Raw genomic sequence first — 14,435 nt, forward strand, 5'->3', positions numbered from 1 at the left:
GTAGATTACATGCCAACAATATATTATTAAGAAAATCAAACAGCAAAAACACTTTCTCCAGAGCCTTTGTGATTTTGTCAGCCACCTCCTGCTGCTGTCATCTATGCCTCCTGCCTTCTGCTGGTTTTCTCATTACTAAGTCATCTTCCAAAGGGTCTAAAGGAGGGAAGGCAGCCAAGGGACAAGAGAGTTTATAGGGGCAAAAAATGAACATAATAAAAGTAGGCCAAGTAACAGTGGTATGTCCAAAGGTTATTGTCAACAGAATTTTGTGACATAGTAGCATTGAGACACGGTAGCATTTTTTAGTCTCTTTCTCAACCAAATAAGCTGTAATATTTATAAAAGTTGCAGTCACTCAAAATAGTGTTAACCGGGCAGTTCTTGTGAATTCAGGCAAAAATGGACAACATGAAGTTCAATTTAAATAACTCTGGGCCATGAGGTTTGTTTGTTTTTAAACTCTAGATTTGTCAACTTTCCCTTCAGTTATATGTAGTCTTGACAAAGGTTGAAGTAGAATCACATAAAAACTTACTAAGATACTATCTTATCATCTATATTGGGCCTATGATGTAAAACCAGCTTTGAAGTTGGTATTGAAGAAATTTAATGTCTACAATGTATAATATATGTATATATTACAAGAGGATTACCACAGAAAATTTAATAGCCACTACCTCTTCACAAAACTTTTTTAAAAACCCAAAACTTAATATAAGATTAAGTGTTCACTTATTTAACAAATAAGATCAATATCTACACAAGAGTTTGAAAACTAGTGACCCACAAACCCAAACCGCAATGAAGGTTTATTTGGTCGGGGCCATGTCTTTGTTATTAAAATTGCATCAATGCTTTAAAATTGGGTAATAATAATAAAATGCAGATATCCTTTCTGAAAATTTCAAATATCCATAAGCACTTTTACTACATTCTTGTGTGACAATAGCTATGTGGAGCTAAATAATGGCTGCCTTGTAAATGAGGCCCTGATCCCCATACCTCCCCATTATTCTATTAGCAGTGGTCTTCTCATTTCCTTATCTGGCCCTAATGAGTTGATGATCTTTATTGTAAATGTTCTAAGAGATTCTAAGGAAAATAAATGCAATAATGACCCAAATATTATAGTTTCCTAACTGTGCCTGCCTGGTCATGCTCTTACTTCATGATTTCCATTTGTTATAAAAAAATAATAAAAAATAAAAGCTTAAAATTTATAATAAATCAGGTAATTGCCAAGAAACCATAATTGGTATCCTCCTTTTCTTTGCCTAAGATACATAGAATACATCAGTATTCTATAAGTTATCCTAGAAAATCTTTGGTAAGCTAAGGGGATTTGGTGTTAGGGAGAAGAAACTTCCATGACCCTCAGAGGTATATTAATTCTTACAGAATTCTTACCAGGATAATTTCTAAGATATGACTTTGATTATTCTCAGCATCCCTCAAAGTTGTAACCCAGAATATAGGCATGGAATACACAGTGCATAAAAATGCAGAGTGATAATAGAATGTAGTTTTTCCAACAGAGTTCCAGATTACATGTGCTGTCCAAATATAATTGGGCAGAGCATCCTTTAACACTACAAAGTGTTCTGGTGTAGACAATAAATAAGCCCTCTCATTCACTATTCAAGATAGTTTCACTTAATATCAGACTTTGAATCTTACCCACTTGTTAGTCCTAGGACTGAGTTTAGCTCCTATGTTCCATCTTTTTTTCCCTCCTTCCCTCCCTCCATACTTGTATCTTACCCAACGCTATATTTTCATGTCTGAATGCCTTTAAGCAGCCATGAACTTTTCAATTTGCCACTGGCCTCACCACTTCATGTAATACTAAAAAGGACTGCTTCATTTTACTGCAGAGCATTGGAGTCAAACACTCCAATCTTATGGACATTATGACTCATTAATAAAAGTATATAAAATGCAATACTTCCTAAGCCTATTTGACTGAAGTATATAAACCTTTCGTCCAGAAGTAATTCATGGGAACCAATATTCCTTCAATGCATTTTAGGAAGCCCTGTCCTATCAATTTGCATTACTTTACTGGTTCTTTAATCATAGCAAATATTAAATTCTGTGTTGAGCCAGATAATAAGCTAAAGATGCATTACTTCTATTTCTTAGTGTTACCATAATTTTATATGGTTTTTTTGTGAAGAGAAATGAAACATCTATATCCAGTTAGCTTACTGTTTGACAATCTGCCTTGACAGGAGTTTACTTTCCCAGGAGATTCTTGCCCAGGAAGATTAAGTTGCAAATAAAACTATCACTTTAGGAATTTCCTGAATATTTATTCAAGAAACAGACTTCTCAACTTGTTTTCATTACATAAATAGCCTCTTCTCACAACAGTAAATAATAGCTCAATTGGACTTGTCAAGAAAATGGTTACTCTTCAAGAGTACCTACTATAATGCCTGCTATTGTGAAGTGAGTTTTATCAAATCCAAGTGTACCCCCCTACACTGACTTACCTTAAATACAAATATTATTAATAGCCTGCCTTTGACTTTGTCTTTCAAGGAGGTACTGATACTGTGAAGGTAATGTCTTCCTTTATTGTAGTAAGCAAAAAATTTAGCTTTCTGTGATCAATGGTTTTGGTCGCTTCTTTGGAGAGGCAAGTAAGCAGCAACAGTAAACATAATTGAGTAGGGAAATAGTGTTATGTACTTCAATGGGAGTTTGCTAAGCCAGAGTGTGTGTGTGTGTGTGTGTGTGTGTGTGTGTGAGAGAGAGAGAGAGAGAGAGAGAGAAACTTTTGCGATCTCAATTATAATTTAGACCTACACTTTAGTAGAAAGTATGTAATCCTGGAAATTAGATCCCAATTAAAAATATCTGCCCCATTACTATCAATTTGTTCCATATTGTGCAGCCCATTTAATTTTTCCAATCTTCAAATGATTCTTGTAAAGGAGTATCAATATCTTCTTCATAGGGTTGTTGCTTCACATATAGTAACATGTATAAACATACTTCGTACATATTTAAATGCCAAAATTAGTAGTTACTACCAGAATTGACATCTGTTATGCCATGTTAGTTTCTGGAACTGCAGTTTATGTGGAGTCTATTTACTTACTTAGTTCGTATTTCTTTTACTGAGTCTAAGAGAGGAAAATGGAAATATTTGAGATTATGAGTATCATACTATCAACAGCCCGTGGTGACGAATCCTGGTAGAGACCCCGTATTTGAAGGTGAGATCTAGTCAAAGAGATCACTGCAACAAACTAATGTGCAATGGAATCCAAAGATGGACTAACACTTCTACCTAAGACTGAATGGAAAATGAGTCTAAGACTTGATATTAATCAATTCCTAAAGGGGTAAAGATCACCCGACTGTTCCAGGCTCTATTCTTCAGTCCATATTTTGAATGAATGATAAATGTTCATCAAAATATGTATTTGTGTGATCTGTTTCTCCCTTACTTGACATCAGCTACATCTTGACACTCTTTCTCCTCACTTGCTTCTTCCCTTTGCCTCCTGCCTGAGTAAATATCTCAGACTGTTTTCTCATTGTCTGGTCTGTTAAATCAATAGGCAGGCTTTCAGGGTGCCTGGCTGCCTCAGTCTGAAGAGCACTGATGCTTCTTCTCAAGGTCATGAATCCAAGCCCTATGCTAAGTATAGAGAATACCTTAAAAAAAAAAAAAAAGAGGCAAACTTTCTAATAGCCACACATTGCTCTCATCAAATAATCCAGTTGTAGGAGAGACAGATGAAAAATGAGAAGAAGGACATACTAAAGAAAAACCATGCCTACTCATTATTCTTGGTTCTCCATCCCACCCTGAGCAAACAATAATTGTACTATTATTGCTTTAATTTGCCCCTCTCTTTCATAGTTAAAGATGACTGAATTCCATTTTTAAATGTCAATTATGGAATTACCTAATGCAGTTAAGGGTTTATCTATAAAAAGTAATTGTTTAAAGGCAGAAAGGATCTGTGCGTGTGCAGAGTAAGGGAAGTAACATAAAAAAATTGGCACATATATAGTCCTTTGACTCTGGACTCCATGTATCTTATTCTGATCTGCTTTGGTACTTCTGCTGGTCTTACACAGTTTGCTCTTAGGTTCAGAACCCAATATACTATTCATCAGAAGGATCTAGATCCCTGGTTCAGATACTGCTATTACTGACACTCTCATGCAGATGCTAAGTCAGAGAATTAGCTTTTATTCTCCCTCCTGCCCTTACTCTCCTCCCCTATCCCTTTACCAAAGACTTAGCTAGGCTCTCACCTCAGAGTGAGAACTTTGTAGGCTAAGGCCAACCTGGGGCACAAATCTTTGGTTGTTAAGGAACCAAAGAAAAAGGTGCCACTCTTGATTCCCAACATTTCCTTCAATCATACTTTGTCCAGCTTGCTCTAACATCGTTTTATCCATTTTAACATCAGTTTTGCAAAACCTATCAACATAAAAAACACTGAAAATATTCCATTTTTGGAAAATGTGTTCAATAAATTATTTCAGTAAAAATCAATATTCAGGATCCCATACTTATAGGGAAATTAATTAAAATGTTTTGCCCTTTTCAACTAGCTGCTGAATCATTTTATTGATATAGAACTTTTGTCTTTGTTTCAAAGTAAGCATTATGAAATCCCTTTGTTTCCATTAACCATAAAATATCCCATTCCTTTTCATGAAGGATTAAAATTCATATATGCATATTTATAAATCAAGTGCATTTTGTAATTATTTTCAGGTCGTTGGTTATTGTTAAATTTGCTAGTTCAAATTGAGTAACATTGTTTCTTTTACTTATGTTTAATTTTATTATAATATTCTGTTCATGGGAATGTAAAATCAGAAGTATTTCTCAAATGCAAATGAAGTATTTGGGAAGTGGGTGGAGGGGATGGGGTAACTGGGTGACCAGCATTAAGGCATTCGGGAGGGCAGGTGATGTAATGAGACTCAGTGTTATACTCAACGGATGAATAACTGAACTTGACATCTGAAACTAATGATACACTGTATGTTAACTGAATTTAAACAAATTTAAAAAACTATGACATGCAAAAAATATTAAAAAATAGTTTGAAAAAACAATAACATCGCAAATATACATATGCAAATATGGAAAATATGGCACAATCATTAAGGAAGGACATGTATAACTGACATTTAGAACATACTGTAGCAGCCTTTTGATGCTCTTCCTATTCCCTGTGCCTATCTTCAGGTTTCTCATCATTGCACTTGCTGTGTTTTCTATTGTTGCAATTGCCTCTCGCTCACTCTAAATCTCCTTCCAAAATTCTATTACTAGCCACCAAGCATCCCTCCTTCAGTGAAATCTGTCATTAGAGCACTGAATGAGTGTCTCTTTCCAGTCTTTATTTCAGGTTTGCATATTTCTTAAGATACTTTGTTTCCTGCATTTTCTATTATATTTATCTATGTGGTTATCAGATTTTCCCTACTCAACTATACGACTGTAATATCATCTAGTACAGAATTAAATATTTTTCTTTGAATCTCTGCCATAGGGCTTAGGGCTGTAACTGTCACTTAATATATGCTTAATACATCCATATTGAATTTCATTCTCTTAAAATTCCAACAATTTTTTGCTGGATAGTTTAAGTTTTTTTTTTTTTAACTATTGGTATGACTCATATGGTTATACATCATTTCAGATTGCACAAGTTCATTTACTGATGCTGAAAGACCTGGGAAGAAGGGAAATAATCACAATTTTTTAAATGCATGCATCAAAATTAAGTTCAATAGCAAGAGAAATTGAATTAAAATACACTATTTGAGGTATCTGGCTTTAAGTTTCTTAATTTAAACAAAGGTTAAGGAGAATTCTGTATTTACCAAAGAAAAATGTATTTAATTTTCTTCCTCACAGGATTGGTACAGATAATTACTAGTCAGAATTTATCACAACATCTTCTCCAAAAGTGACATCCTTATATCTATTTTTAAAGTAGCATTTAATACACTCATATAAAGATAATGAGACTATGTGAAAGTAAGTTAACATAGATCCGTGATTGGGCTGTAAGTTGCAAGAGGGTAAGGCCCGTATTAGTCTGGGGTATGCATTCTTCTGAAAAGATAGCACAGTGCCCAGCTCAGACTATCTGCTTGTAAGTGTTGAATAAAGGAAAAAAAATTAGGCAGTAATTGTAATACAAGATTAATTCCCAACCACCCAAAATTGAACCACTGCCTAACAGCCCTGCAAAGCACTCTGAACTTTGGGCCGGATAATTTTTTGTAATTGCAGTAAAATTCGTATAACATAGAATTAACCATTCACCACTTTAAAGTGTACAATTCAGTGGTATTTTAGTACATTCACAATGTTGTGCAATCATCACCATACTATCTAGCTTCAAAATGCTTTCATCACTCCCAAAGGAAATCCATTAAACAGTCACTTTCCATTCTCCTCTCCCCTTAGTCCCTGGCAACCACTACTCCGCATTCTGTTTCTATGAATCTACATATTCTGGAAGTTTCATATAAATGGAATCATAAAATTTGTGGCTTTTTGTATCTGGTTCTGGGCTTCTGAAACAAGACAGTCTGAAAAAAAGACTTTCTTTTCCCTGCTGTGGTCTATAAAACTCTTAAAAAGATACTGGGTATGATCTACAACTCCCTTATTCACAAAATATTTAAGTTGGGATACTAACTACATCATCATATTCGAAGCAATGATTAAATAAGAATAAAGCCCATGATGAGTTAATGAGGTCAATACCAAGGGGGAAAAATTTAAGCATTGATTCTTTTACATATTATCTTTATATTTTTTTTTCTTGAAATTAGCCACTCATTTATCCTCTTGTGATATTTATTCATCCATTCAACAAGCAATATTATTTGCCAACCACTGTGCTAAGCTCTAGGAATTCCAAGATGGAACAAATTCATATCTTATCCTCAAAGAACTTACAGTTTGAAAGACCAGTGAACCTGCCCACAGGACCATTTTCACATAGAATTTTATAACCAGAAGCACATTTTGGGGCAGGACAGTACAAGTTGGAAAAAAAAACCACCATGTTCAAAGACAGAAAGATGAACAAGAACTTTCCCACTTGAGATAAGACCGTTTTTACTTCTCCAGCTTGTTTTCTCACCCTGCTGCAGTCTTCATAATAAGATTTATGCCTGGGATCCCTGGGTGGCGCAGCGGTTTGGCGCCTGCCTTTGGCCCAGGGCGCGATCCTGGAGACCCGGGATCGAATCCCACATCGGGCTCCCGGTGCATGGAGCCTGCTTCTCCCTCTGCCTGTGCCTCTGCCTCTCTCTCTCTCACTGTGTGCCTATCATAAATAAATAAAAAAAAATGTTTAAAAAAAAAAAAAAAAAAATAAGATTTATGCCTATTTCTCCCCCATCACCATATTCTCAACGAATTTTTCTCAATGCAAAAGTGAGCATTTTGTTTGTTCATTCATTCATGCATTTAGTAAATTTAAGGAGCCACCACTTTCTGTTACCAACCTTAGTTGATAACTGTACTGCAATCTCAAGAAATATCTGAATCTGAGTGATTTTTCTCTATCCACCATCTATAGACAGGTGCCCAGTCCAGTGAAATTCTCTTGGATATTCCCCTTATTTGCTTCCAGTAGGGAAGTGCAGTTGGAAACTGAACTATTATTGTTTTTAAGATTTATTTATTTATTTTTGAGAGAGAGAGAGAGAGAGAGAGAGAGAGAGAGGGGCAGAGACACAGGAGGAGGGAGAAGCAGGCTCCATGCCAGGAGCCCGACGTGGGACTCGATCCCGGGACTCCAGGATCGTGCCCTGGGCCAAAGGCAGGCACTAAACCACTGAGCCACTCAGGGATCCCTGGAAACTGAACTATTATTAATGGTTCTAATCCCTTGGCCCTGTCAAGTGTAGGTGTTGGTAGCTGAACATCTATAGACTTAGCCTCAAACAATTCCTTGTATCAACATGAATGAAGCAGTTATTACATTAGGAACCCCAGCATCACCAGAGCATGGCCTGCCTTAAGTCTAGGATCTGCTGTCCATAGGCATGAACTACTTGACACATACACACGCAGAGACACATACAGACCCAGAGATACCCAGGTCTCCTAAACCCTGGTAGTATTTTGTGGTCAGTCTATAAAATTAGACAAGCAGTTCTCTAAATATAGTCTGGGGACACTTGGGGAGCCCTAAGATCTTTCCAGGTCCATAAAAAACATTAATGTATTATTTGCACTCTATTTCCAGAATGTGTGATGGAGTTTAAGAGGCTACATGACCTGTGATGACATCATTGCTCTGACATTTTTATTCTGATGGCCAATGAAATGTGTGCTTGAGTATTTATTGCCAAACTTTGTCTTAATTTGCAGCATAGTAAATATTGATATAATCCATGTAAACAAGGTGTAAAGATGTTCTTGACCCAAAAAGTTTGAGATTTGCTGTGTTAGAGTATTGTCTTGGTTTTCTGTTTGAGTAATTTAGAATATGTTCAACTATAATTCATCTGGCCAGGCCCATGATTTTCTGTTCAGCCATTTCTAGCCATTCTTCTTTGCAGGGATTTAAACATAATTTTCTCACATGCCTAAAAGCGAACAGTTGAACCGCTTCAAATAGTGGACAATGTCTGGGACACTTGGTTTATCAACCGTCCAAACCATTATCACCTAGACAACCGAACATTTGGTACCAGCTTGAATCCCTACATTAGCAAAGCATTTAGTATAGAACCTGTCAGGATGGTGCTGAGTCAATGGTTTTACGAAGGATAAAAGAAAGCAAGAGAGGAAGTATATATGAATCAGGCCTAGGTTTTCATTCCTTTTAGAAATAAAATTAATTTTTTCTTCAACCTGTGAGATGGAATGAATGAATGTATCTATCTATCTATCTATCTATCTATCTATCTATCTATCTTCATGCAAAGGCTGGCATAGTGTTCATGAGAATGCATCTTTCAGGTCTCCAAGTGCAGGGAACATAATTGACCAATGGTTCCAGTTGTGACATTCTCAAAAATCCATCACTAAGTTCATGCTGAGGCTACATTTCCCAGAGGTTTCTCCCAGCCAACTAATGAGCATAGCAGGGATAGTAAGGCATGCTCAATACTGGTAGAAGCTAGACAACTATGACGGCCAACTCAGACTCCAGGAACACCTCCACCCTGGCTCACACACATTCCCAAAGACCTTAACAAGTTGTCCTTGAAATTATGCTCTGCAAGTTCTCCTTAACCTACTTTCTTCCCCTTTTTACCCACTTTATCTTTCTTTATTTTATTCAGAATCAAACCTACACTGTAATCTGATGTTTTTTCTTTTTCCAGTTTCTTCTGTCTCCCTCCCCATTTGCCCTGACAGGTATTTCCAGTGATAAATGGGTTCCATTTTAATCCCATCTTGGTGTTTGCTTTATGAAAGATTTGGACTAATGTCTGAGTTCTCCTTTGATTATTTTCTCTAGGGTTTGATCTTCTTCATTCAGATCCCAAACTCTTATCCATGAGACTCTGTGGGGAAGTTGGCTGGCTTCTAAGTAGCCTCTATGTTTTCCAAAACTGACTTAATAGTCTTTGTGTACTTTTCAACTGTTTACACTTAGTGCAACTTTACTAGATGTTATTTGGAACAAAATTAATTTTTAAAGGTGACAGGATAAGGAGGAAGTAGACTCCAGAGCTCATTAGCTTTCTTCCTTATCTCCTACAAAATAATTTCTCTGAATCCCAAGACTATAAATTTCAAAATTCTTTCACTAATTCCTTGTGAACCTACAGGATTTTTCTTTATAAGTGTTATTTTTATCACTTTTATCAGAGACAGGGAGCCCAAGCTACCCCCTTAGCCACTGATGGCAATGATACAGCAGCATATCTCCATTTCAGATAGTATACACCAAAATTTGCCAATAAAAAAAGGGTGTGTGTGTGTGGGGGGGTGGAATATGGTCTTCATAGTTGTGTTACTTTCAAAATAAAGTCATTTGCATATTGAATATTTTTTCTATTTTAATGTGTTTAACTTTCTCTTCTTCAGATGTATTTTGAGGAAGGAAAGAGCTGCATGGCTAAGAGGAAAGGTAATAAAAGTTTATGTTTGGATCATTGTGTTGCTCCAAATTACTTCTTGTCATTTAATTATAAATTAAGCACCCATAAGACTTCAAAATCCTAAAAATAATTGGCAAACTCAGTGTTACCTCACTGTGGATACACTTCAGATAAGCCAAAAATCTAAATATATTATATACATATACATATGTGTGTGTGTGTATATAGGAGAGAAAGAGAGAACCTCATTCAAATTAGATAAAATCTGATAAAAAGATTTCCTGATGACTACTTCAGGAATGTTTACAAGGGTTTTTGCCCCCCCCCCCCCCCGAATAAATTCTAGGCATTTATTCAGAGCCTCATTCCTTCATTTTATTTGTAAAGTCCACTGGAGTTAAGAGACTGGGCATTGCAGCCTATCATTTCTAAACTGACTTGATATAACAGTTTTCTGGGTCACATATGCTCCCTTAGGCTCCTACTGCAGTCTGATATTAACCATGTGGGATATTTGTAAAAGGCATCAGCAAATACTTTTTTTTTTTAAATGAAAGGAATCCCAAAGTAGGTCACTCATTAAAACCTCTTCAATAGAGAAATGATCTGAAAAGGAACTAGAGCTAAGAAACTGCTGAAAAGAATTGCACTGATTTACATGCGCAAGAGATACACATTTAAATATTCTATTGCGTTCTCTATATTTTTATTTTGTCTGTTAACCCAACATAGCCATCATCTTCCACTATTCCTTCTCTTTTTAACATTTTTATTCAAAACCTAAATTTCATTCCCTTATACATGCATGTTGGCAACATATTAAGAGTTTAATAGTGTTGCTGATCTGAAGCAATACAAAAACCCCTGCGATAGAAAGTTACCCTTTTTTATTTAGTGGTAATAACAGTGTTTGAAACCCTCTACTGCCTCTATCCAACTAAGTGTTCAGGGGAAATGCTGTAGGTTGGTTTGCTCTAAATATATATTTTGCTGAACTTGATGGAGAAGACAAAAAGCAATTAAATCACCTTCCTACACTTTCCCTCCTTTTTGTCATGTTTCACAGGAGATGATTATTAGGGGTACTATAATCTAATTGAAAAAGCTAGACACGTTCAAGGCAAAGCATCTCTAACATACCTGTGTTTCGAAGAGATAAAACTGAGCACCAACTAACCATCAGACCCTCGTCCTACTCAGCCTTCAAGCAGCAGCCTGATGTAACGCTCTCTGTAGAAATCTCCTCAACAAACTTTGACCACATTACTTATCCTTCCCTCTGGTCTTCCACAGAACTTTTGCAAATTTCTTAAAATTCTTCCTTGTTAGATTATAACTCCTTTGTTTCCACATCTGTTTTCCTGACTAGACTATAAAGTATTGGGTTGCTTAGATGGTATCTTCATCACCTTTGCAATTTTCAAAATACCCAGGGTGAACCAACACTCTAATCTGCCAAGGACAGAAGTTTCCTGGGATGCATGACTTTTAGTGCCTAAATCAGAATGGTCCTGAGCAAGATACATCATAATCACAATTCCTCTACATCTCAAAGCCCATTTTTTATTGAGTAATTCATGATCGTCAGATGGGTAATTCTAGGTACTTGCTTAAAGAGTATACAAAGCTGACAAAGATCCCTTCTAGGTACTTGCTTAATGAGTATACAAAGCTGACAAAGATCCCACCCACCCTCATGGTGCTTTCATTCTACAGTGAAGTTGGAAGTAAATATTATTGCTTCCATTTTGCAAACAGGAGCAATTTTGTTCAGAAGGGGACAGTAATTGTTGACAGTCCTATAGTAGGCAAGTGGTACACCCATGTCTCTTTGATGACAAATGAAAGATTTTCATCTCCCTGAATTAACCTACTTCTTTTTAAAGAACATATTCCTTAGACCTACTACTAAAATATTCCCTCAAGAATGTATGCATTGCTATGAGAAAAATTAGATACTCTTTTTGGCAACCTCTAAATAAAAAATAAATGTGGCTATTAATGGCCAAAAGTTCAATCTATATTCACCAGAGACATAGTATTTGAAGAAAACATTCTGTAGATGGTGACCTCTTGAATCTGATATAGTAATCGATGGATGGATAAAGCATCGGACTTACACCACTTCTAGTATGAGTCTGCCCTCTGATTCTCAGCATAATTACAGTAATCTCCAGTCAGAGAATGCTGAAAGAAAAAATATATTTCTTATTACGTATATCTTTGCATTTAGATAATCGCATATTATGTGTTATGTAAACAATGCTAACAGATAAAAAAATGGAGAAGAAAATAAATGGGATGATTCCACTTGGAAGAAGCTTCATCTAAAACCTTTTCATTCACACATCAACCACTCACCAGAAATATGTAGAATGGCTGTTGACTTTATAAGCAGATTCATGTGTGAATAAGCAGAGCATCTACCATATTTAGATGCTTTGATTGATGACATTAATGAAAAGCAGTTACTCAAAAACTTTTTTTTTTAAAAGATTTTATTTTTGAGAGAGAGTACATGAGAGGGAGAAACAGACTCCCTGCTGAGCAGGGAGCCTGATGGGGTGAGGGGCCTCCAATCCAGGACCCCAAGGTCATGATCTGAGCCAAAGGCAGATGCTTAACCAACTGAGCCACTCAGGTGCCCCATTGAGAAAAAGGCATGTGCATGTACGTTATAAAGTGGCATAAAACTGGTGATAAAGTATACTCTTATTTCATTATTTCAAATCTATTCTGAACTGGACGTTTCTTTAAAACAATGAGAATGGATAAACAAAACAAATTCTCTGGTCTCTTTTATTCTTCTATCTTTAAATAGTTTTTGAACCTAATCATTTACTATGGAATTTAGTTTATGAAATAAGCATAAGAAGGTACAAGATGAAATTTTAAATGAAAGGAGGAAGAGGTCTGACATGAGGCCAGTCACATTTAATATTTACAAGGCAAAGAAAATTTGGCCCCAGCTAGCTAATTGTACAAATTACTGTATTCATCTCTGGCTGCATGGAGAGGTCTTCTTTTCTGCATTGTTAAATTAAGGAGAGAATATAACCAAGTGAAGCCCTTATTCCACTAAGAAACTAAAGACTATACAGGTTAGTGGAAGGGAAGAGATTAAATTATAGTTGAACTTAATGAGAGATGGCAAACATGTCTCTTACCTTCCTAGGTAGAGCTAACTCTAAGTCTGGTTAAGAAGCTTTATATTAATAAGCTAATATCATATTTCATCAATTCCAAGATGCAGACATTTAAAATCCGCATGTGAAATTCAGAACTCACCCCACAATCAATGACATTTTACAATCTTTGTTAGCATGGAAGCACTCCTGGTGTAAATTACTTACTAATGTGTGAACCTGGTTGTTGTTTCTGGAGCCATTCTGGGACCTCCACGACTTTTCAGCCTTCCTACCATTAGGGCATTTGATGCGGGAGTATGCATGTATATGTGTTTGTAGCAGTTTAATTAAAGGAATACTGTAAGTAATAGGAAAATAGTAGGCTAGTTAATTGGGAGCATTTTTAAAACTTCTTAGTTACCCATTAAACAACCAATTAATCAATTTTTTTAAAGATTTTATTTATTTATTCATGAGACACACAGAGAGAGGCAGAGACACAGGCAGAGGGAGAAGCAGGCTCCATGCAGGGAGCCTGAGGTGGGACTCCATCCTGGGTCTCCAGGATCATGTGCTGGACCCAAAGGTGGCGCTAAACCACTGAGCCACCCGGGCTGCCCAACCAATGTTTTTAACATCCAGGTATCAGAAAAGAATTTCTCTAAATACTAGACATGAAGGGCAATAGAATTTTACGCACCATTTGAAGACAGATCAACTAAGGGAAAAGATAACATGATGGGGTCATGAAAAGATTCTAAAGCACAACAAAAAAGGAATAATTTTCTGAATATGCTAAAGAAAAGCCTAACACTGACAATAGCTTCCCACAGACAGCAGATAAATATTCTGGAAACCATCTTCTTTGCAGATTCAATACAACTAAAAGATAAACCTTAAGAAATGAGAAGCAAAAATGTGAGATGAAAATCTAACACAAGTACAAGCTGAGATGGTAAGAAGCCAAATCAACTAAGCAAAGCTTTTGAGAAAACTATAGAATAAAACTAAAATCTGCCTCAAGCATTGCAGAAAATTTAATCAGTAAAGTAAAAGGCAAACTAGAGAAATTATTCCAGAATTCACAGAAGTAGAAGTGCTTGCTTATTCTTTCCAATGACACTTTTATGGCAACATTCTAACTCAGAATTTAATGCTGTCTTTGCTCCAACTAGTAATGAATTTAACTGACCTTTCCCTGTGGATACGTAACAATTCAGAGAATGAGTATCTTGG

General features: G+C 36.1%; 1 long non-coding RNA gene across 3 annotated transcripts in view; it reads right to left on the reverse strand.

The window, feature by feature from the left end:
* Positions 1-14,435, reverse strand: part of LOC125754011 (uncharacterized) — a 165,811-nt gene that overhangs the window by 54,179 nt on the left and 97,197 nt on the right. For 2 of the 3 annotated variants that reach the window (XR_007407179.1, XR_007407180.1), the window contains exon 3: positions 11,037-12,258. The exons of the other annotated variant lie outside the window; for it this stretch is intronic. This is a non-coding gene — a long non-coding RNA (uncharacterized LOC125754011). Of the gene's footprint in view, positions 1-11,036; positions 12,259-14,435 lie in introns of those variants that run through there. 3 annotated transcript variants of the gene reach the window in all.

This window comes from Canis lupus, chromosome 29, assembly GCF_003254725.2.
Source record: "Canis lupus dingo isolate Sandy chromosome 29, ASM325472v2, whole genome shotgun sequence".
NCBI classification, from domain to species: domain Eukaryota; kingdom Metazoa; phylum Chordata; class Mammalia; order Carnivora; family Canidae; genus Canis; species Canis lupus.